The following is a 25,905-nucleotide window of genomic DNA, read 5'->3' as shown; positions in this document are numbered from 1 at the left end:
TCATCATCATTTTCCCCCTCGGATCCTATCTTTATTCAAATTATTCTGCAGCGTGCTTACAGAGGCCAGAACCACACAGTATTCTAGGCACAAATACAAGCCTCCCATCACGGTACAAATGTGTTTGTATTTCATTTTCAGAATGTTTCCAGTAGTGGTTGTGATTTTGTTGGCTTTCAAAGAAAAAGCAATAGATTTAATCAGAATCTTTGCAATGACCTCTGAGTCTCCTTTTCATCTACAAAAACTCAAAAGCCCAGTGCAGTGTCCGTCCCTTGCTGCCCCCGACACTCGCTCCCCAATGTCTTTATCTCTGATTGAGATCCTGGCCACCTACCACCCTTTCCAACCCTGGTTACCAGTGTCCTATTTAACAAGATACGGTATATAACTCACTCCTTTTAACTAGAATATGAAGAGAAAAAAAACTAGAAACAACTGGTTCTCTTTCAGTTTTCCATAAAAGTAATCATTTTCCATTTTTTTCTAATTTGGAAAGTAGAAAATTAATCTACTTTCAAGGTTTAAAAATAACTATTATTATTATTGCAGTTAATACTAGTAGAGTACTATATTTAAGTTAGGCACTCTTCTAGGTTATTTATATTATATACATATAGTCATTTAATCCTCACGAAATTCCTATGACATCTATACTGTTATTACTCCTATTTTACAAGTAAAGAAATTGAGGAACAGAGAAATTGAGCAATTTCCAAGACTAAAATGTGACAGGTAGAGATTTTAACCTGTGCAGCCTAGAGCTGGGGTTTGGTGGGACAAGAAGGGAAGGAGAAGAGACAGAGAGTTTTTTCTGAGTCTTTCCATTATCAGTGCAAATTTGGGTATTTAACTTGCTGAGCCTCAGTTTTACATCTGAAATGTGAAAATAGAAATACCCCCAGGAGGTTTGTTAACAGTAGTAAATATAACCATGCATGTAAAATACCTAGCTGATTGAAAGTGCTTAATGAATATTTCTCTCTCCCCTCTCCCCAATTAGTTCTCTATTTTCAGATTATAACCATCATTTTTGAGCTACCCAGTCGGTTTACCTTCCAGCTCGGTCCTGCACCAGCTGTATGAATTGAAGCCCCCATTTCCTTTAAGTGTAAGCTGGCAATCATAAAACCCATCATAAGTTTAAATGAGATCATGTTTGAAAGGCAATTAACCCAGTGCCTGGCATATGGTAAATGCTCAATAAATGACAGCAGCTATAATGATGGTGGTGATAAGAAAGAGGAGAGTATTATGAAGGATTACAGTGATGATGTTTTCATCTTAATTCTCTCCTTTCACCTAAAATAAACCCCTGCCATCTGCCCTCCTGGGCTATATGAAATAGAAAAGCTCACTGCAGAAAACTTAGCAGATAGAGAGGGCTAGGAAAGAGAACAGAAACTCCTAATGGCCGAGACCGGTTTGGCTCAATGGATAGAGCGTCGGCTTGGGGACTGAAGGGTCCCAGGTTCGATTCCAGTCAAGGGCATGTACCTTGGTTGCGGGCACATCCCCAGTAGGGGGTGTGCAAGAGGCAGCTGATCGATGACTCTCTCTCATCGATGTTTCTAACTCTCTATCTCTCTCCCTTCCTCTCTGTACAAAATCAATAAAATATATATTAAAAAAAAAAAAAAAGAAAGAAAGAAACTCCTAATGGTCTTCCATGATGGCAGAAGCACAGGACTGTGGCTAACCACGTAAGACATGAAAGCATGCATCAGCTCTCTGTACTGTACAAACCACAAAGACTGCAAACCCAGCAGGTTAAGAAAAACAAGTGCAGGGAGTACGGGAATGAGCAAGCAAAGGCACTGAATCTTAACACAATAGGGGAGGAGGGAAACTATTTGAATCCACAGATACTATCTTCAAGCACTACAGTCTCAACCTTTCAGTGCATAAAACTATCTGGAACATTTATTAAAATTTCAGATAGCAGGGAACAACTCAGAGACATAGAGTTGGTAGCCCAGGATCATACTAAAAAGCACCGCCCTGTGATTAAGTCAGCATACAGGCTGTGTCCAAAGGTAGGTTTACAGTTGTGAATACACAAAACAGTTTCGTTTTATATTATTATTTATTAATTATTGTATTATTTTTCCATATGAACAACTGTAAACCTACTTTTGCTCCACCCTGCATTTATTGCCTTGAACCAAGATTATTCCTAAGAATCTAAATGAGATTTTTAGTGATATTTAAGATTGAATATTGCTTTAAGAAGATTATTTATTGAAATAATATTTATCACTGTATGCCAACTCAAAGCATTTGTTCAAATATCACACAGTTTAATTCTTGGGAATACAATAAAAAACTAGATAGACACTCCTTTGACAAATACATTTGTGTACATATATATCAACATAGTACGTATATATACACATGTGAGTGTTGATCTCAGCAATCTAAAGTATCCTTACAAGAATTTTCAGTTTATTTTTATTATCTCATACAGCCTCATCTTAAATTTCCATTCATGCTAAACTATAGATGGTATCATCAATATTTACCTATTGTTACATGAACAAAAATGAATATGTGTTTTCTCTAAAAGCTAACCTCGTTTACTTATACTATATACCTCATACACTCATCAAGAATGTTTTAATCAACATCTTAAAGTTCACCCAATATACATTCCAATATTAGTAAAGAAAATATATGCCACTTTACAGGTTAAGAAGGTAAAGGGGAAGAGTTTTTATTTCCACTGACAACAAAGAAAGGCAATATTATTATTTAATGGTCATCAAACTGATTCTGTGGCCAAATTGCTATACAATGATCTGCTATCAACTAAATTTGGCCCACTGCTGTTCACCTTGAAGAAAAATAATTTTCAAAGATAAAAAGTAAAATTTTCATAATATTCCACTTGTGGCCATTATTATGGTTTCCACCGTATTATTAAGAAATAAATCTAAAATCCTTCCAAAGGCAAATGTAAGCTCAACACCCAGTAAGCAGATAAAAGCACCTGTACTGATCTTAAAAGATTTTTGAGGTATTTGCTAATTTTTAGACAATCCTCACCAAACCTTTAGACAACTTGAAACTAAAGGAGAATTGCTGGTGGTTCTTAATATAAGCCAAGTAACTACACATGGAGATAATAAGCATCTCGCCTTTTATAAGGTGCTTCTAGTGTTCTTCTAACATTTATTATATAAAGAATTGGATCAGATGAAAGCAAAGCTCAAGCTCAGTTTTCATAGGTAATTTTATATGGCAAGAATTTTATAACATTATTTTTTCCCTGGTATTTCTTTTTATGATTAGCTTCTATTTAAGGCAAATTATATTCCTTTTCAATTTACAGTTAATAAGAAAAATTACTTTTAATAAATGTATTTCATTTTTAAAAAGAGAGACCACTTAAAGAAAAATATTTGCATTTGTACAGATGATACAAAGATATGACAAAATCGTAAAAGTGGTATGTAAATTAGAGAAAATTGGGAAGCACTAGACTGAACAACTGCTAATCAAGTCATGCTTCTATTTTTTAAAAGATTGGCAGTCTTTTGGAAAATATAATTTATTTAGGACAAATCTTATAAGCAGCAATAAAAATTTCTACCAAGCATTTCTGAAAAAATCAGTACAATTTGTGAGAATGGCTTTAACATTATTTGTTACTTAGGATGCTTTCAGATGCTGTCATAGAAAACACAACTAAAAGTATCTTAAACAGTAAAGATTCTCCCCTGATGGTGCCAGTAGATTCAGTCAGTGGCTCAATCACATAATCAAGAGCCCAGATTCTTGCCATATTTTCCTCTGCTATTCTGAGCATGTCAATTTTGTCTTCCAATTTGTATCCTGCTGATCTCAACATAATTTCCATGACACCAACTCCTCTGCCAACAATGGCTAGATTAAGTCTGAACCGCTATATTTTGTCCCTTTTAAGAACAAAGGAAACTTACCCCAAATTTTTCCATATTTGCCTTTACATATCATAATCAAGGTTGTACTTCATGCCTACATTAAATCAGACATTGGGGGGGTGGGGGCGCGGAAAGGAATTGCTGTAGCTTAATTCATATTCCCCCATGGAGGCTAGGGAGGGACCAATGAAGACCATGGACCTAAATAATTGGACAAATAATTGGGATTCTTTTGGCAAAGAAGTAAGAAAAGAATGACCATTGAGTAGGAACCACACTGTTTACCATGAGTTTTCGTTAACACAAGATTTTAGCAAGTCTGAGAGTTGCAGAAAGGCTAAGGATGATGTCGGAGAAAAAAATTATTTCAGTGCCAACAGTCCTATCTAATAAAAGAGTAATAGGCTAATTGACCATCACTCCAACACACAAGATGTCTGCTCCCATGTGGACACAAGATGGCAACCACAAGATAGCCACCACAAGATGGCCAGCAGGGGCAGCAGTTGGGAGGGACCAGGCCTACAAGGGAGGGCAGTTGGGGGCAATCAAGCCTGCAGGGGAGGGCAGTTAGAGGTGACCAGGCATACAGGGGAGGGCAGTTAGGAGTGACCAGGCCTGCAGGGGAGGGTAGTTGGGGATGACAGGGCCTGCAGGGAAGGCAGTTGGAGGGGACCCAGGCCTGCAGGGGAGGGCAGTTGGGGGTGACCAGACCTGTAGAGGAGGGCAGTTAGGGGTGACCAGACCTGCAGGGCAGGGCAGATAGGGGCAAACAGACTGGCAGGGGAGCAGTTAGACATCAATCAGGCTGTCAGGGGAGTGGTTAGGGGGTGATCAGGCTGGCAGGCAGAAGTGGTTAGGAGCAATCAGGAAGGTGGGCAGGCAAACAGTTGGGAGCAGCAGTCCTAGATTGTGAGAGGGATGTCCGACTGCCCGTTTAGGCCAGATCCTGTAGGATCTGGCCTAAACGGGCAGTCGGAAATCCCTGGAGGGGTCCCAGACTGGAGAGGGTGCAGGTTTTGCTGAGGGACACACACACCCCCTGCACGAATTTTGTGCACCTGGCCTCTAGTAAGTAATAAAAACCTGGGCCATATTGACAAGATATGTACAGAAGATGGTAGCTTAAGAACTAACAGGTTTTTTATGAGTCTAAGAAAATTAACTCTCAAAATAATCTCTGGGGTTTAAAAAGCATTGATTAGCCAGTAATCATTCTCTCTATCCCATCACCCCTCAGACCTTGGGGGGGGGGGGGGGCGAGAAAATATGTAAGGACAATCCCAGGGCAATAAAAAAAAGTGGTGGTGGTAGTGATGGTGGTGGTAGTGATGGCATTTTTTAAGAATTTGATACTTTTTAAAAGATGTAGTCATCATAGGAGGAAGAACATTATTAAAATTTGTTAGACTTTTCTTTTTTGTTAATTTTGACTTATATGTGTACTAGTTCAAGGGCATCTTTATCTTACCTGTGCATAGGGCTTGTAAAGGGTGGGGGTTTATTTGCATTTTTTTAAGAGAGAGGAAGGGAAAGAGAGAGAAACATTGCCATGAGAGAGAAATATTGATCGATTGCCTCTGCTATGCACCCCAACCGGAACAGAACCTACACTCCAGGTATGTGCCCTGACCAGGAATTGAACCCATGACCTTTCAGTGTACTGGACAATGCTCCAACCAACTGAGCCATGCTGGCTAAGGAGGGCTCATAATGTTTTAATCTGGCTCTGAAAGGTAACTTTAGCGCCAGTAAATGAGATGGGAAATAAACCTTCAATTCACCTTTCTCAAGTTACTTGTGTTGTAACTGCTTTCTAAGCATAATTCTTGGCTTTATTCTCCACTTCAGAATTAATGAAAACAAATAACTGACTGAGTCATGATCTGGACTCAGACATGAGGAGACAGGAAAGGCCACTCAACAAATACTAAAATATTGATTGAGCACCTAAGGGGAGCCAAGTTCCTTGTATTTATTCTGATTTTCATCTCAACAATAACTCTACCATACAGGCATTTTCATTCTGCTTTTAAAGAAGCAAAATTGAGGGCTAAGGAAAGGAAGTGGTTCCCTAGAGTAATTGAAGCTAGTAAACAGTGGAACAAAGATTTGAACTCGTCTTTCTGACCCCAAATTCCATGTTCTTTGCATTGAACTATCCTGTCTTCTTGAGGGTCTATGTAGTCAAATACCAAAGAACAATATGAAGAGATTATGAAATGGGATCCAAGGATCAGGGTAAGAGCTGTGAAAGAATAGAAAAAAAAGTCAAAACCAAATCTAGGCAACAAATTGTACCACCTAAGTGCCACACGTGGAATAGAGAAGAGACTGGGATACCTGTCTAGACATGGTAGGGGAGGGAGGTCAAGAATCAATACTGACTCAAAGATAATTTGAAATCTAAGGGGAGAGGCTTTTTAAATGTTCCTTGGTGTGGAGCCAGAACAGGGAATAGGTGTGGCTTAGACTTGGAGATAAATTGGCACACCTGTAGAATAAGGAATTCACTTGACAGGGTGGGGTTGGGGAAAATTTGCTTTATGGTAAGGTTGTCTTTTCACGTCTAGGTGGAATTTCGCTTACCTTACACTTATACAGATCTGGGTGCAAATTCTAGCTACCTGACTCTTAATTAAGTGACACATTTCTTCTTGATCATAGTCAAAATATTTCCATGTTTTACACATGAATAGGTTATCTTGTATCATGAATCTTAGTAAACAGAGTTTATTGAGAATTAGTAAAGCTATGATAGCATTACCATACTTGAGATCTCTCTGAAAAAATGATTGCTCAAGTAGCATTTCTTCTATTCGCATACAAAAAAGCTGGGCTATTATAAAACTTTAGGCAATAAGTAAATTTAAAAGAAAAACAATAACAAAAAGCTGGACTGTTGTTACCTAAGTTGTCATCTGTGTGTCACTGTTATCTTAGTTATCTGTCACTTATGGAGATTAAATATCAGTTATTACAGTTGTTCCAAATAATTCTACATCAAATAATTTCAGCTATCTGACTCATCTAGTGGAAAAGAATGCCATTTACTCAAGTGTATCCAGTTTAACCTGCCTATCTTCATACTAGCCTGCATATTTTTCACCAGCCCTTCTCATACTCACCAGTGCTACCAGAAAACATGGCAGATGTCTATATTTATCCAAGCCTAAAGAAAAATAATGTTAGTGCAGAGACATATATTCAACCTGGGATTACCAAGAGCCCATTTTAGTTTCAACCCAAAGTTGGCTATACTCCACAAACAACTTGGGAAAATCTCAGGAGACCAAACCATTGCAACAGAATTTCCAGAAACAGAAACCCAATGCCATGCCTTTCCCCACCCCCTTCCTCTGAGAGGACAGAAAATATAGACTACCCCACATGCTGTTGGACAAAGGTCAAAAGGTACTTTGATCAGTCCAACCCTACTGGTTTCCAGGGAGTGAACATAAACTCATTTTACTAAATATAATCACTAAGGACCCATTTCTCAAAAAGCATTGAACTGATTTTTCTAAATAAATTTTTCTATATTTAAACATGCCTTCTATATTTAAATTAGCCTACAAAATTTACTAGTGATAGATTATACTGCTTCTTTTACAAAGATAAAAATGAAGATTGTCTGCATGATCCAGGAGTAGATCTTTTATGAAATAGCCCAGAAGCTCTGAGGCATGGGTCAGAAACAGTGTTAAGTTCTAATTCAGACTCAACAATTTGATTCTGCATTACCTTGGGGATGTTTCATCAATTCCCTATATCTCCACATCTAAAACATAGGTATAATAAATTTTACTTTAACGAGTTGTTGGTTTGAATGCAATGAGTGGTACAAATGAGTGATACAAATAAGTACTTTTAAGGAATTATAAAAAAACTAGAGGCCCAGTGCACAAATTCGTGCACGGGGGGGGGGGGGGGTCCTCAGCCTGGTCTGCACCCTCTCATAATTCAGGACCTCTTGGGGAATGTCAGATAGCTGGCTTTAACCCAATCCCCACAGGTCTGATCCAGACAGGAGGGAGCTCAATCCCTACAGTCCCAATCCAGACAGGAGGGAGCCCAATCCTGTGGGTTGAGTGTCTGTCTCCTAGTGGTCAGTGCACATCATAGAGACTGGTTAACTGGTCATTTGGTCACTTAGGCTTTTATATATATAGATGGCAACAGATTTTAAAAAGCAATAGACTCGCCCAGCCAGAATGGTTCAGAGATTGAGTGTTGACATATGAACCAGAAGGTCACGCTTTGAATTCCCAGTCAATGTCCATGTTGTGGGCTCAGTCCCCAGTGTTGGGCCTGCAGGAGATAACCAGTCAATTATTCTCATAATTGATGTTTCTCTCTCTCCCTCTCTCTCTCTCTCTCTCTCTCTCTCTCTCTCTCTCTCTCTCTCTCTCTCTCTCTCTCTCTCTCTCTCTCTCTCTCTCTCTCTCTCTCTCTCTCTCTCTCTCTCTCTCTCTCTTCCTTTCCCTTTCTCTCTGAAATCAATTAAAAAATATTTTTTAAAAAGCAATAGATTCAATCAAGATTCAGAAAGGAAATATACTTATGTACATTGTATTGTATTTATGTAAAATTATTATTTGATTATTGAAATAAAATAGAATATTGGGTATTTTGAAAATTTGTGTAAAATATACAGCAACTACCTTCCAAATACCAATGACCTCCCTATCTAAATAGTTGATTGCTACTCCACGCTTTAGACTTTGATATCCAGCTCCTCACAGGACTCATCACAAAATGTACAAAACCGAACTCAGCATCTTACCCTTTAAAATTATTGTTGTTTCCTAGTATTCACTCAGTCACAAAAGTCTCAAACCTGGGTGTCATTCTAAAATCCTCTCTCTCTCATGTTCTACCCCAGACACCTAAATCAAGGAATGATAGAGCTGTGGTTCTTGAGCCTGGCAGAGCTTCATAACCAGCTGCTTTGTAAAAGTGCCAAATCCTATCCCGAGAGATTCTCTTCCAGAAGGCCAAAAGTATGCTGAAGGAATCTACATTCAGAAATAAATAAATGGAACTTTTGCAGAGAATCTGTTATTCATTGAGATTTGAGAGCCACTTCTTACCAGACCTCATATGTGTACCTTCTTCTCCATTCCTACTGCACCTTACTTACTTCAGACCCTCATACCTCTCTTGAACACTGAAATCACTCCATATGTGGTCATTCTGTTTCCAGTCCCTCTGGTCCCCACTCCATTTATCTATCCTCCTAGTGCTGCAGATTTATTTATCCAAACCAAGGCTTTAGAGAAAAACAGATCTAAATCCAAATCCCTGCTTTGCCAATTACTAGTTCTATACCTTGAGCAAGTTATTTTCTCTCTCTAAAATTTTATGTTCTCATCAGGAACATAAGGATGATACTAGTACCTCTTATTTGTAAAGCTCTTAGTTCAGGGACTGGCTTATAGCCAGCTATTGGAATCATCATTGTCTTTGTTATCATGACATAAATCTAATCATGTAATTCCTGTTTCAAATCCTCCTGCTCCCTGCCTTCTTGTCAATGAGCAAATCCCACTGTTAGGCCTTCTTAATTCCAATTACTTTTGTCTAGCATGGAACTCTAATTATCACCAGTCATGAAACATCTTCTGATATTGCATGTCCTTCCAGATTTCTTCTCACACCTCAGGCCTGCCCAGATGCTGTGGCTCAGTCAAATGGAAATATTAAGTCTGTGTTCATTTGATTCATTCCCTATCCAGATCTGACTTATCCAACTACCAACTAACTGGAGTTAAGTGTCCTGACTCTACTGAAGTTAATAAGCACAATCATCTGTATGCTTTGTATAAGTGCCAAATTTACTACAAATAGTAGTATATGGTACACATAGTTATATGCTCCTCCCTAAATAAAGTTCTGAGTGATTCTTGCCTTGGCCAATACCTAAAGTTTAACCTTAGGTAGAAGGAAAGAAGAAAGAAGCTCAGGTAATATCAGTCTGGAGAAATGTCTTTTACTGAAGATGGGTGAGCCTATGGTCAGATCACCAAGAATGTCAATATTCTTTATAAGGAGGTGAAACATCTTGATCCCAGAAAAGTACATTGTGGTTGAAGTACTACCCCAGTCTCTGACTGGGGGTATTTGAAGGGCAAGGGGAGATAGAGTGAAGCCCTTGGGAAAAAAGATTAGTAGGAACACACAACAATGATGATGATGATGATGATGATGATGATGATGATGATAGCTAACTTTTATTAAGTATCCATTATGGATTGGGTTCTATATTAATTGTTTTACAAACATATTCTCTAATTGTCACAACAACCCTGCAAGATTGAGTGCCAACTAGAAAAACTGAGTCTCAGAGGAATTAAGAGACTTGCCTAAGAGAACATAACTAGTAAACAAGCATGCCCCACACACCTTCCCACCACCACCCCACTACCACACCCATTGAGGCTCAATCATAAGAGTACTTGAAGGAAAAATTTCAGCTCACTCAACATGGGCATGTCCCAGGAACTCTCTTGAATCAATTTGCACACTGTGCTCAGAATAGCAATTAGTTCCTACTTCTTTAATCCCTAGGACCCCATTTCCTTGGTTCGGGACTGGTTTCCCATGAGGTTAGAACAGAGAGTGACTTAGGTGATTTTAGTGCCAACTGAAGGTTGGCAATAGAGTTTAGTAATAGACAACACTAGCCTCTTAAATCACACAAGAATTCACTCAAATCAACTAGACTCTGCCTATCATATAAAAGTAAATAACCTTCTTGAGACTCAATTCAGAATTATTCCAAAATACTCAAGACACATAACCTCATTAGCTATAATACAAAAAAAAAAAAAAAAAAAAAAAAGCTGGCAACATGAGAACAAATAAGAAATTTTGGCTTAAACCTACAAAACTTTCATGACAAAATGTGCATGCCAACTTTGAGACAACATGAAATAGACTTATGATATAAGCGCAAGTCTAAAAAATAGTCAAAATTACATCTACCATATGGACATAATTATGTTTTTGTTCAAATCACAGGAAACAAAACAACAAAAAGAATGCACCACAGAGAATGTGGGTTCACTCTAGGTGGTAGGAGCAAAATTTATAATGTTTATTTTCCTGCTTATTTACATGTTGAAATATTTTTTTTACATCGCCATTTATCCTCTCTATGCCCTCCTCTTCCATCTCCACCCATCCCATTCTCCCACACACACATAATCACCACATTCTTGTCCATGTCAACATTTGATATTTTAATGAGAATAGGTTAATTCTCAATGAAAACAAAAAGGTTATTTTTTTTTTTAAATAAAAAGAATTAACCTCCTGGAAAGTCATAATGTAACTTGAAATTGTTTTTTGGATTCTGACTCAGACAGTCCTCCTATTTATTTATTTTTTTCCCTTTTCATAATGTAGTCATGATCCCGTGACCCAACAACCTGGTGGCCTATAGTAATCAGAGCTATTAAGTGACTTCCTTGAAGTTTCAAGGGCTTTGCCTTTTCATTACTAACTTATAATATAAAGAGCCTTCAACAGGTTTCTGGCTTCATAAACTATTGGACATGCAATCTTCTCCCCAGAAGTCCATTTCCATAGAGTATTGTGGCGAAACACAGGACCACACAAGCAAGGGCTGGGTTTCATTGTTAAGCATTTCTCGTTGTGTTTGGTTTCTTTCTTTTCCCTGGTGGGCTGCACTAGAATTTGTCTGTTCCTTACAGACTCCCGACCCAAATAGGGCTCTCTCTGCCCCACACAGTGTATCCTGAACAGAAGGAGCTGGGTCACAAGATTGCATCAACCAGATATCTCAGAATTCTCACCTAAGAAGAAATGGATAAACACAGAGAAAAAAAAAAAATCAAAGTACCTTTGTTACTGTCTTCCACTGGTCAGTACATTTTTCAGTTTCTGTTCCAAAATATCTTGGCAGCCATTTTACTCCAGGAGCCAGAAAGGGGAATGTCTGTTCTTTCGTCATTACCGCAGCTTGGGGAAAACCCAGTCCTTTTGCACACAAACAGGGCTGGCTGCATTTGATTGCACAGAGCCAGTCAGATTGGAACTCCTTAGCATCCCATACTTTCAGAGGTTATTCACTCAGCACCGCCTCAGAGATTTAGCAGAGAGCACAAAACACTGCATAGAGCCCCTTTCAGACCTGTATATGACTCTGCCAAAAAAAATCTATACGTAATACATTCTTCCACCTCTTGTCAGCCCCATTTCATGAGTGGGCAGATTCTGTCAATTCATTTTCATAAAGTAATGCTGCTCTATATGACTCTGCCCAAAACAAATTAAGAGTATCAGGTTAGGATTATCTGGATTACTAGAAAGACACTGTGTCAAAGAAGTGTGACAAATCCTATATATTATAATAAAAGGCTAATATGCAAATTGTCCCCCTGACTGGGAGTTCAATCAGGGGGCAATATAAATATAAATATAAATATAAATATAAGTAAAATATAAATATAAATAAATATAAATAAATAGGAGGACTGAGTCAGAATCCAAAACAATTTCAAGTTACATTATGACTTTCCAAGAGGTTAATTCTTTTTATTTAAAAAAAAAAATAACCTTTTTGTTTTCATTGAGAATTAACCTATTCTCATTAAAATATCAAATGTTGACATGGACAAGAATGGAGTTTGATCAAGGGGCTGTCCTCGGCCCCTTCCCCCAGCCGGCCCACCCCAATAGGCTGATTGAGGCAGGCAGTCCAGACCCCACCCATACACGAATTTGTGCATTGGGTCTTTAGTATAAATATAAAGGTAGAGAATCTAAAAAGATAAAGAAGAAAGAATAAAAGCTAAAACAGTGGAAGAGAGAAGGGGAATTTAGGGGAAATGGAGATCTAGAGATAATAAAGAAATCAAGAGAGGAGAAAATTAAAAAAAAAAAAACAAAAACAAAAACAAAAACCCTGTGGCTTATTCCCATTCTGAAAAGAAAACAGCAATCCTTGTTGCCTCACTTTGAGTGGGTCTACATCTGAGGGTGTAAATGGTGTTGAGGAACTCCAAACCTTACAACAACATTAAATTCATGGTTTTCCCACCTAGGGCAGGACCACCACATCCTCTCTTAGCCTTCCTCTCCCTTCTACTCTCCAGTAAGATTAAATAGTTTTTTATATTTATGTTTTGCATTGATTTTTTTTTCATTTTGACAAAATGAATTAGAGCTGGAGGAAATAAAAATAAAATCTCATACAAGGCCAATTGGAAAAGTATTTTCCAGAGATTGGCAACTGCTTTGGTGTTAGTTCCATGGTTCTGGCCTTTTCCAGTTCTTGTGGTGAACCCAAACAAACTCAGTAAAAATCGGTACCATTTAATAACACTCTTCATTTTACTAGATTATGTGGAAATCCAAAAAAGAGTATACTTTTCCCTTAAAGAGCCTAGAAGCTCAAAACTGCTTATACTATAAGTCCCAGCTAAGATTTTAAAGGATCTCAGAGAGAGCTTACATAGAAAATGCACATTTATATGATACTAAAGAAAATGTGGAAAGAGAATTGGTTGCAAAAATTAAAAATAAAATACACACATTCAGGTATCTTAAAAATTTGTTTCTCAAAATGTAGTTCATGGGAGCTTATTAAAAATATAAAATCTTGGACCCTAACCCAAACCTACTGAATCAGAAGGTGAATGGATTAGCAAAAAAAAAAAAAAAAAAAAAAAAAAAAAAATCTATACATAATACATAGACACAGACAACAGTGTGTGATAACCAAAGGGAAAGGGGTCCGGGGCTAGGTGGAGGTGGGCACAGTGGGGGGAAATGGCAACAAAAAGATACTTTGCTTGGGGTGATGGACGCACAATGCAGTGTACAGATATTTTATTCAATTGTACACATGAAACCAGTGTGGTTTTGTGAACCAATGTCACCCCAATGAAGTCGATTAAAAGGAGAGAGAAAATGAATTTGCATTTTAACAAAGATGTGTGTGTGTGTGTGTGTGTGTGTGTGTTAAAGTTCAAGAGGCACTTCCCTAAGAGACTCTTCATAGACCTTTTCCATCCAGTGTTCAAACTGAATGCAATATGGCTTACAATGTTGGATAGGGATAGAAAAACATAACAGCCTCAAATAGTACATTAACTTTTTTAATGAAAGAAAAGAGGCAGTTCAGAAAGTGCAACCAAAGTAATCAAACAAGTACAGGAAGAAAGAAAATGGGGGTTTCAGTTACTGATAAGCTTGACATGAGTCAAATGACTGCAGCTACCAAGAAATGAAAAACATTAAAAAGCAAGCAAAGACAGAGCTAGAGACAATATTAATAGATGTGTGGTATCTAGATTAGGAAGATCCCACATGCAGAGAGTCTACCTTACACTGGTCAAGTCTTATCTAAGTACATTCAGTACAAAATAACACAATTAGGAAGGATAGAGACAAACAAGAACAGTGTTTACTAGATAAGGACCACAATAGTGAAATTGAATTCATGGCTTGGGAGAAAATGATTGTGGAGGAATTGGAGTTGTTAAGCCCATTTAAGAAAAGATGTGGTGGAATAAGTTTAAAAATATGGTGGATTATCATGTGTGTGGGGGAGAGGGAACACACTTAGGCTAGGGACAAGCATTTGAGAATCATTGGTTAAAATACTTGAAAACCATTCAAACCCAAGAAATTCTTCAATTATAGATTTCACTGGATCCTTAAAGCATCTATGCAAAAACAACAAGGAAGAGAAGCAGATATCATTCTCCCCTAAGAAAACCATGATCAGTGATGGAGCCTAGCCTAGGCATTCTATACCTTTATTCAGTGTGTCTTCATCGCCCAGCTTTCTATGAAATTCCTACCTTGGTAATCATTACAAAAGAAAAGTGGCCAAGAAAATTTTTTATTTTTTTCTTCTATTCTATGACCCAATGCAATTGCCACAAGACTCATGTGACATTGTGCACCTAAAATATAGCTAACAGAGCTGAAGAACTGAAATTTTATCTTCATTTAAACTTAATTGAAATAATAAATAATTATTTATGATCTTCAATTCAGTTACTGGAAAACTTTAAGTATGCTTGAAGCAATTTGAATAGAGGAATTTAGTTTTTTCTACTTTAGGAATTGTAAGGTTTAAATATGCCCTAGCCCATGTGGCTAAGTTGGTTGAGCATCATCTCATGTATGAAAAGGTCTCCAGTTTGATTATGGTCAGGGAACATGCCCAGGGGGTGTGCAGGAGACAGCCAATGGATGTTTACCTCTCACATTGATGTTTCTCTCCATTCCTCTCTCTCTAAAATCAATAAAAATGTATTTTAAAACAAATAAATAAAATCTAAATGTTGTTTCTAATAATGTCCCAATTGGATGTGCTATAAATGGAAATATGCAACAGATAGCAAATATTTACACAAAAAAGGAATGCAAAATATTTTGGCCCTTTTTATATTTGTCACATGTTAAAACAATATTTAAGGTATATTGAGATACATAAAAGATATTAAAATTAATTCCACCTGGTTATTTTTACTTAGGTGATGTGCCTATTAAATCTTTTAAATGATATATGACTCACATTATATTTTTATTAGACATCCCTGCTCTATGTTATTCTGGAAGAGCATATTATTTTTATTTCTTTATGTTCAAAAAAGGAAGTCAAACCTCTCCAAACTGAGGCGGCCTTTTGACTTTTCTATCAAACATGTCTGTCTTAAGGAAAGACTCAAACTCTGCTGAGGTGAGCAAGAACTCCAGCACTGCTCCCTGCCCTCGCCCCTCCCAGTATTGAGCTTGAGCAGAGCCCCCTTCTTAGACACAGTTTCCCTGCTCTAAGACACTCCGAGACAGTGAAGTGGGACAGTGCTGGAATGAATTAAGTATGGCCCTGAAGAAACCCCTTCCCATTCCTGCGCCTTTATTCCAGGTGAGTGGTGGTTCCTTAGGTGTCCACCTCTTTGCTCTTGCCCTGTTTGCCTGTGGTTGGGACTGATCATACTGAAGAATGTCACCCTGTTCCACCTATCCTTTGAAAGGGAAGAAGTAAATACCAATCTACATACATTGAATGCCTGTGTCAGGAATGAAGTTTCAAATAGCCTGTTCCCTCCCACCTGCCCCAAATTCCCACTGCAAAGCTACAATCTGGGTGGGGGGGGGGGGGGGTAAGAAATGAGCTTGGACTGTGCCATTCTTTTTCTCTTCTTCACCTGGCTAGTTCCTGCTCATCCCAATTAAGTCTTCTTTCTTTCAGGAAACCTTCACAATTCCCAGCTGCTGAGTCTCAAAGGCCTTTTCTCTACTTCAGTCATACCCTATGCCCCCTCTTTCCTATTCATCACCACTTTCTTGTTAGAGATCTTCTAGAATCTTCTGAGGTGTATTTCCTCATCATTGCCTGACACTCTTAAGGCAAAGGCCAACATGCAAAGAACATCCCAATTTTTATTGAGTTTAACTACTTTGAGTGCCTGGGGATAAGCAAGGAACTAGTCTAGTCTTTAACAATGCTTCCCAAACTTTAGCTATTCACATGCTACATTCATGTTTTTTGCCATACATGAGTTCCTCCAGAACTCTTATTACTATTTGTCTCTAAATCAAGTAACAGTTTTTAAGTAAATCTATTTAAATAAGAAATTAATATGTTTTATATGCCTTTAAATACATAACAATAACAATAAAACATTTATCCATCTACCACCTAAAATCCTCTTTTTCCACCAGTGGTATTCCCATGACATGGAGGAACAATGAATGGTCTAGAATATCAATGGAAGACCAAATGGAAGTCTGAAGTGTGACATTGACCCTATGAAAATCTGATGGCAAACTGACCTATCTGGCTTAGAAAGCCAGATGGGGCTTCTTTAGAACAAGACATTCTCTAGTCTAAACCATGATCCACAGACATCAGACCCCTCTACAGAGTGGAGAATGTACAAGTACATGAACTCAGTAATGTCCAAGAAAAGCAAAAATGGTCCCTAGAAACTTATTCCAAACCCATTCCCCTCCCAGCAAGGACATCTGAGAGAAAGAGACTGAGAGTGTAGGCCTGGACAAAGATTTTCACTGGGAGGCGAAAGGAAAGTCTTAGGTTTTAAGAGATTGCATCAAAAACTATTGAGTGATAGTTCCATAATTTTCCTTTAGACAAATTCTATAAATAAAATAAATTCAGTTTGTTTTTTTCTTCTAAGTCCTCTCTCTTATTTGAAAACTACCATTTTCACCAGTGTGATATAATTGTTCTTTGTCCATGTGTATGTAATAAAACAAAACTCTTCTCTTGGTAATATTGATGTTAAAATTTTAAGACCCCAAATCTAAATGTGTATAATGACTTTAGATCTAAAACACACTGTAGTTTTACATTCATGATCTGACTTCAACCAACTCTCAAATAGAAATAGTAAGGACAGTCAATAGAACACTGATTTTATTAAAACTAAATTAAATAAACATAGATTTCTACATATTATATCCATAAGGATTTAGGCAATTAGGATGATTTAAAAAAAAAAAAAGTTTCTGGTAGCTAAATGGGACAGGCAGCTTCCTTCATATCAAATAAGATAAAGGGTGTTGTAAACAGGTTATTTTGAAGACAAATTTCCACGAACTCTCAGTTAACAGAAAATGACACCCCATATATTCTTAGAAATCTCTCGGTTCTCTCCTCACTTGGTAGTGCTAGAGTGGTAATGTTCCTCTTTGAGGTGGTACATATTAAGACCACGTGGCTTTATGTAAAAAATTTTGGGGGATTTTTGCATACTTTCCCAGTCTAAAGGCACAGATGCTCTTTAAAATATTTTGCAGATGTAGTGATAGTTTGATACATGTTCTGGGTAATTTTTTTAAAAAATAAAATATTGCTCAAAAATTAATAGTTCTTAGAAGAGAAGGAATTATATTCTTGGTAGAAAAAAATAATGACAATAGTTATTTATTTTCAGCAGTATAGCTGTTCTTACTATTTTTTCTGAAACATCTGACAAATAGTGCTTTCCCTTTATCGATAAAAAGACAATAGTCTCACAGAAATTAATAAGCAGAGAAAATAATGTTTTTATTAGTGGCAGAGGCCAATATGGATGTAAAACAATTTGTATTGTTCAAACAAAGGAATGCTCTGTAACAATATTAACATTTATTGTTAACTGGACTATATTAACATTAACTTTCATATTCGTGTTTCTACTGTCATAATGACTTTCATATTTATTATCACTTTCCAGTTTCTATGAAATAAGATAGCAATATATTGACATACAACTAACACTGGTGAGGAAAAGGGAGGTTTTCATGTCTTCTCCAAGGACCATATTAGACCATGCTTATTCATCTTTGTGTCCCTAGAGCCAAATTCAGTGCCTAAAAAAACTGAAATCATTCAATGAATTTTGATGAGTCTATCAATGACTCAAAGAAATCTAACTCCTCCAAACTAGGACATTACTGATTCCAATCATGTTACCTAAAGCACAATTAAAAATCTTGCATGTTTGTCCCACACCCCACTTCAACCCCTGACAGTAGTAACACATGATTTCACAGGCTTATGTTTATAAAGCAGGGTTTGATCCTGTTTTCTAACTTGAGTCAGGATAGACATTTGGCTTTCAAAAATGAATGGGATTCTAACACCACTAAATGTAAGGCCTCTGAGCATTAAGGAATTTGCTCCTCAATACTTATACAGTCATGTAAATATCTCATCGTTCCACACTCTTTGACGAGAATACTGAAAAACTTTTAATGAAGTTTGCTGTGCATATACTTTGTGTTATCTATCCATATTCTTCAGCTATAGTTGTTAATTTGAGGGGGGAGAAAGTCTGTGTATTTTTGGAACTTGTCAATGAATAATATTCCTGCTTGTTCTCCATTACCCATGAGCTAGCCAGAAGTTATTATGCCAAAGGAGTGCAGGGTGCAAGACCTTGCTTAGAAAGCTGCAAGGCAAGGGCTTCGGTTTGGGTCATCACTCTATGTACCCCACCTCTATCCCACTTCATTCTTTTTTATACAGGGAGAATCAAATTTAAAAGCAACATCTGAAAGGTTCTAGAAAAGGAAGGTAGCAGGCAATGAGGAGGGGCAGGCCATTGTGTTTGCCTTGGTTATAAGAGGTTTCAGTAAATTACCTTCTGATGACATCTACAGCTCCCAGAAAGGAAGATCAAAGCATGGTTCTCTGGGATGATTCACTGTAGCTCAGGAAAAGCTCAGCCTAATGGGCTGTATTAATCACGTGGGTGTAGCTACTGCTTGTTAGAACTCAATTAATTGGTTGACCACCAGTTTATTGCCAGTCTAGAACTTAAGGAATTTACACCAAGGAGCTTAGTGGGAGATACTATCTAAGCTGGATGGTGCTTCATTTGCTTGGCTCATTGTCCATGTCTTGGAAAATAAATAAATAAATAAATTCAGAAAGCATGTGTCTATATTTACCAAAAGAGCTCACTCGGTATTGTAATACTGATGTTATTCTCATTGCAGAGCCACTCAGAGGCCACACACACCACTGGAAAGGAGTCCAATACAGGCCTCTTAAGAGTTACACCCTCACACTCTTCCTAGGGAAACTCCACCTTTCATCTTCTTTGAATGAACCAAGCCGTCCATCTGCCTGGAATACTCTTTCCCCAGTGCCTGCCTGACCCCCAATTTCATCTAGTCAAATATTTTTCTGTATGTTTTTATTTATGTTAGAGAGGTAAAGGGAGAGGGATAGAGATATAGGAACATCAATGAGAGAGAAACATTAATCGGCTGCCTCCTGCACCTCCCCCACTGGAGATCGAGCCTACAACCCAGGCATGTGCCCTGAGTAGGAATCAAACTAACATCCTCTCAATTCATTGGTCAATGCTCAATCACTTAGCTACCCTGGTCAGGCCATCTAATAAATATTATTTTCCGTCCATCACAGTTCCAAGAATATCTCCTGTGATCTCCTAAATTTGATTATACATTGTTGCATCCTGAACTTTTCCTTCCCTAATATTTATCAAATTAAGGTTATATGTTCAATGTCTTCCTCCTCTAGTTGATTATATAGTCCATAACAACACAGACCTTTTTTTAAATTTTATATTATTTTTTTCTATCACCATCTATCCCCTCTAGGCCCTCTTCCGCCATCTCCACCATCACCCACACAATCACCACACTGTTGTCCATGTCCATGAGTTCTCTTTTTTTCTCTCTCTTTTGCTCAATCCCTCCAAATCTCCCAACACATACATCCCCAACAGAGCTGTCTTGCCTTCTCTCTATCTATAAGTATGTCTCTATTTTGATAGTTCAGTTTGTTTATTCACTTCCACATATGAGTGAAATCATTATTATACTTATGACCAGGACCTTTTGATCTTGTTCACAGCTCTGAACAGGAACATAGCAGTGTTGAGCAGCCTGGTTAAATTGAGGGACAATGAAGAGAAAGTTTTGCTTATGCTTACACAAATAGTGAAAAGGGCAGATATCTGAAAAAAGATGAAGTAAAGATAAAACTAACATTCAAATATATAGTAAATCTCCCTTATGTATCAGGCACTGGACTATAATATGCTGGGGGCTGCAAAGACCAACAAGTCATGGTTCCTGCTCAACAAATTATAGTTGTTGTCTTGTTTGAGTCAGAAAACCAGAGAGTGTTAAAACAGAAGAATATTCAGTTTTAGGAAGAGAGGAGTGAGAGAAAGACAATCCGGGGAGAAAAGACAGACTTTGAGTACTTGCCTCCTTTTACCTTTTTCACTCACACCTCAGTCTGCTTATGGACTTGTGTGTTTTAGCTGAATATTGAACGTAAAAGCCTGCTTCTTAAGATTTATAAAGAGATTTTGAGCTCTTAGTTTTGCATATCATAATATTCTTTCCAAAAAACAGTTCCATCAACAAACATTATTGACCCCTATCATGTGGCCAGCACAGTGCTAACCACTGTGGGATGTGTACCTTACAGGAGATGCCTTATTCTGCCTGCCTTTGCATCTCGGCTTTCCACATCCTTTCTAGACAGCTGTTTGTGTATATCTTTTTCATTTTCCTTTTAAATCAGCACTCTGGTATCATAATAACGCATTTGGTGCTGTGTAGGTACAGAAGTTGAAACAGTTCCTTACATGACTCAAGCCAGCTCATGTTCCCAAAAGCTTCATTTATTTGCCACCCCACCCTCATTCTGACCACACTGCCTTGGCAGCACCACTGAGTACTGAAGATGACGATGATGAAGTCCAGTCTCCTAAATAAAAGAAACCTTATAGATCTGTTTTCTCACAGTAAGAAGAATCATGCTAGTCTCTATCTAAAGATGCCCGTGCAATTCTACAAAGTACACTCATGTACTAAATGTTCACTGGCCTGGGAAAATAAAAGGAGGGTCAAAAAATTTGTTTATCTTTCTCTGACTGGCTTGTGAAAGATAAATATCACATGATCTCACTCATTTGTTGAATATAATGAACATTATAAACGGACAAGCAAAAATAAATACAGAAACAAAGAAGTATCGAACACTGTCAAACTCCAGTAGGAAGGTGGGGGGGGGGGGGGGCGGGTAAGAGATCAACCAAAGGACTTGTATGCATGGATATAAGCATAACCAGTGGACACAAACACTAGGGAGGTGAGGGCATGTGCCGGGGGAAGGGGGCGAGGGGGAGGTCAATGGAGGGCAAAGAAGACATATGTAGTATTATATGTAATACTTTAAACAATAAAATAAAACTTTAAAATTAAAGAAAAACTGTGTTTTTCCTTGACAATTGGGTTTGTATGGTGTGCTGTTGTGTTGTTGTTTTTCCAGAAGCATGTTTTGGAGAGGGGTAGGGGTTGTAACAACTATCTTCTCTGCCCACAGTCCTATGCTTTGATGGGGACATGGAGTTTGGAGTGACATAGAATAAGCATAGGGTTTTGGAAATTCTCAATAAGCCAGTAAAGCAGCATTTCCAAGGCAGAAAATTAAATTGCACAAGACTTTTAAACAAGTTATCATTTATCTAGTAGATGTCAACTCCTCATCACCCAGATGGTGCTTATTCTGGAGATGTAAAGAAAGTTGGAGTGATTCAAATGGATAAAATCAGAGAGTTGGAGAGAATTCAATATGAGCTACCAGAGGAAAAAGGCACTGGGAGTATTCAGCCTTCCAGAGAAACAGTTAAAGCCCCAAATGAAAACAATGGGAGCTCCAAGAACTTCTGTGCCCAGGGTGTATTCCTGAGGCAATTTCTACATGAAGCCAAAAAAATTATCCTCATGCCCAGAGTGAAGGGATAAGGATGCAAAGAGATGTGAAGTAAAAGGAGAATACTTCTAAGTGAGTAAAGGGAACATACAGCATAGGGTTTTTTCCCCCAAGACTGCATCCCATTTTACTAAAAATAATGTGTGCACTTCTGACTAGCTAATGCAGTATGTTGTGCCTCACCCAATAATTACTCTAGGCATGTGGCTTCTCCAGAACAATCTCCATGTCCCAAGACAGGAAAGGGGAGGGGGGGATCACTGTCAGTAGAAATGTGATGATAGAATGAAATCTAATTAACCTGCTTGAGAATTACCCTTTAAAAGATCTATTCCATCAAGGGGCTTCCTTTCCCCTTCCAAAAACATCTAACATCCAAAACATCAAGCGCAATCTCAGTTAAATTTCAAAGGGAGGTAGGGTATTAAAAAAGGAAGACCTTTTTCTTGGTTGGAGTTGTATCTCTGTCCCTGAAAGGCTAAAAGACTTTAGACATTGGGAGAGCACAATTCTCAGAGACTACTATCGCTTTGTTCGGGATACCTTCCTATCAAATCGCCAAGGTGTACCTGGAAAACTACACGAGACTGGCAACCCGTGCTTGGCACATGTCAGTCAGCTCAGTTCTGCAAAGGTGCCAGGAGCTGGAGGCATTCTTAAGACTGGAGCGAGGAACTTGGTGGGTGGCCTAGACTGGAGTCTGGGCTTTGGAATAGAAAGACACAGAAATGGAGCTTCTGGCCATGAGAAGCTGCCGAGGGAGATACTCAAACTCCAGGGAAAGATGCCAGTCCACATCAAGACTACATAATCACTGCAGTGAGTCAGCCCAGGTGCCAGCCTAGCACTATAAATAAAGAATCTTGGCTTGTCAGAGGGAAACCCTTGTTTTCCCTGGAAGTCTGTTACAGATACACGGCTGAGCACAAAGTGAAATACATCAAAGGTGTGGGTAACAATAAAATTCAGCATACATATAGTGATTAGAATTGCTCAATGCTTTCCCATAAATGATTGCTTTTCCCATAAATGAGTCTTCACATGGAAGACAGACAGATGTTTTGTTGTTGTTGTTGTTGTTGTTGTTTTAAATATATTTCTTTATTGATTTCAGAGAGGAAGGGAAAGGAAGAGAGAGATAGAACCATCAGTGATGAGAGAGAATTGTTGATCAACTGCCTCTTGCACCCCCTCCCACACACACACACCCATACACATACACTAGGGATCAAACCTGCAACCTGGGCATGCACCCTTGGCTGGAATTGAACCCGAGACCCTTCCGTCTGTAGGACGATGCTCTATCCACTGAGCCAACCCGGCTAGGGCCAGACAGAGGTTTTATTAATATTATTTGAGGGCCCACCTCTTACACTTGATGGGAGGCTAGAAAAGAGATATTAAATGAAAACCATCATGCATGTGGCCACTCAGCACATCTTGAGACCACCCCGGGGAGAGGAAGCCTGATCCCTTCACCCTTCACACTGGAGGCAGCCCATGTTCAGATCCTTCAGGACCCCAGTCTCCACACAGTGACCCAGCCCACACATGATTTGTCCAGATCCTATCTCAGACCCCCAGACATCTTTGTCACCGTATGACTCACTTTGTGGTCAATTAATTCCAACAAAGCCTTCCATTCCGAAAAACTTCATATGCCAAAAGAGAGTCAGTTTATGTCCCCTGTTCCTAACCCCTTAATGCCCGACACTTCCTCTCTTTGAATTATCTCCTCAACCCGCTATGCCCTCTAGAATCTTCTTTCTTTATGTAAAAGAAAAAGCCTATAAGCGTAACATCTCCACACCTTATGCTGTGTATTTTACCCGCCATAGAATAAAGGGTGAGGGGTGATAATTTATTGGCTCCTTAATGCCACTATAGAATTACCACTCTCCTACCCTGGTAGCCATGCCACCTGACTGTACCACCGTGTACACTTCTATGTTTCTATCAGCTACTGACCTCCTGGCCACATTCTTCAAGACATAGCACTCTTCTCCTCAACCCCAACTTAGGACATCATTCCAGAAAAATTCAATGTCTCTGTGGGATATCCACCCAACACCTTAGAACTACTGTTCTTTACCTCACATACACAATAACAAATCTCATCTCCATTCAACATAGACTCCCCTGCCAGAAATATTCAATATATCCTGAACCTTGTCATCACTATCGTGGTCCCGCACCCAGAATTTTAACTGCAAATATCCTATATTAGGAACTGACTGCCTCTCCTCCAGTGCTCTCAGGATCCTCACCTACACATGCCTGCTCTCCAAACTCATGGAGTCCTCCAGTTCCTGAGGTCTTCATTTTCTCACAGTCTACCAGCCTTCCCCTAAAAAGATTATGAGGCATTGGCTATTTGAACTACTCACAGGCAGCACGTTCAAATCCATACATCTACCTTTCTATACTGCACTCCCCTGGCAATCTCCCAACACAGGATCAATTTAGAAAGCTGCACACTCCTAAGTAAAATATAACCATCCAGATTATTGTTGTAAACCACGTGGTCTCTGATCTTAGGATTTCAATACATCTCCTCAGTCTGCTCACTGGATCAGCATTCCTTCCTACTTGCCTTAGTAATTATTTTAAACTTATACATCTCTATTGAGGAGCCCTACTAAAGCCTGCCCACCCTCCTCACTCTCAGTAGACAACATGATCTTTTTCCTCACGGAAACAAAGAAATAGTGTCCAGAAAGGTAAGAAGAAAAGAAGAGAGGGTGGTGTCATAAAAGTAAACCTTTTTTGGAAGAATTCTCTACCCTCTCTATGAGACCATTACACAGAAAAGTTCTCAGGGCTTACCCTAGGCCAGTGGTCGGCAAACACTGATTCTCTTATCTCCTCCTCATTAAGAGATGCCACCACCCAGTTGCTTGAGATAGAAACCTGGTAGTCATCCTTGCCTCCTCCCTCTGCCTCACCCAATTCATCAACAAGTTCTACTAATACTATCTCCTAATTCTCTCAAATCCAATAAATTTTCCCTGTTTAAATAATGAACAAAAACCCTGTTCAAATAAGGAAGCTAAAGCTCAGAGAGCTTAAGACATTGCACAATGTCATGCAATTAGTAGGTGGCAGAGCCGACTGAGACTCATCCATGCTTGAAATTAGAGGATACTGCCTCACTTGGAGGAGCTCTCAGAGTTGATATCTCCAGGAAACGCTAATAATGTATTTCAACTGCAGGGTGGCCTATAACCCTAGGAAAGTGGACACGGGGGATAATCAGCCTTCCAGAGAATCATACGAAATCAGTGGTGGTTCCAAGAAGTACTGTGTATAGGGAGTGCTCTTAGGGCAGTTTCCACATGAAATCAGAAAATGGCCCTAATGCCCGGAATGAAAAGTTGGGGGACAAACAGATGGTGAATAGAGGGAGAATGCATCATGGAATGTGACTACTGAGGAGCATGTGTTGTAAGAATAATTCTTTGCTTTTTTAAGCCACTGAGATTTTTGAGGTTGTTTGTTACCATAGCGAAACCTGGTTTATCCTGGCTGATGTAATCTCTCTGTTTTCATTAAGGTTCATGTGTGTCTCTTACCATCAGATCCAGAAAGAAATGAAGATTGAGATAGCTGCAAAATAGTGTTCTTCCCCTGGAAATTGTTTCTAGAAACTTCATTTGTCCTCTTGTTAGGTTCATGTTCCTCCCTACTTTCTCTAGTGCACTTCTGATGTCAGGGAGGGTGCCCACTGGAGGGAATGAGAAGACATAAAGG

The 25,905-nt window shown here is 38.6% G+C and overlaps 1 long non-coding RNA gene across 3 annotated transcripts in view; it reads right to left on the bottom strand.

Moving 5' to 3' along the window:
- The window catches only part of LOC118716637, a 98,563-nt gene that overhangs the window by 23,754 nt on the left and 48,904 nt on the right, over nucleotides 1–25,905 (bottom strand). Inside the window, exon 1 of one of the 3 annotated variants that reach the window (XR_006741328.1) lies at nucleotides 22,312–23,200. The exons of 1 other annotated variant lie outside the window; for it this stretch is intronic. This is a non-coding gene — a long non-coding RNA (uncharacterized LOC118716637). Of the gene's footprint in view, nucleotides 1–7,030; nucleotides 7,687–22,311; nucleotides 23,201–25,905 lie in introns of those variants that run through there. One more of the 3 variants, XR_006741330.1, reaches the window with a different exon arrangement.

The sequence above is a fragment of the Pipistrellus kuhlii genome, unplaced genomic scaffold (assembly GCF_014108245.1).
Source record: "Pipistrellus kuhlii isolate mPipKuh1 unplaced genomic scaffold, mPipKuh1.p scaffold_m20_p_12, whole genome shotgun sequence".
In the NCBI taxonomy this organism is placed as follows: Eukaryota; Metazoa; Chordata; class Mammalia; order Chiroptera; family Vespertilionidae; genus Pipistrellus; species Pipistrellus kuhlii.
The sequence above is the reverse complement of the archived record's forward strand: the minus strand, read 5'-3'. Positions and strand labels throughout refer to the sequence as shown.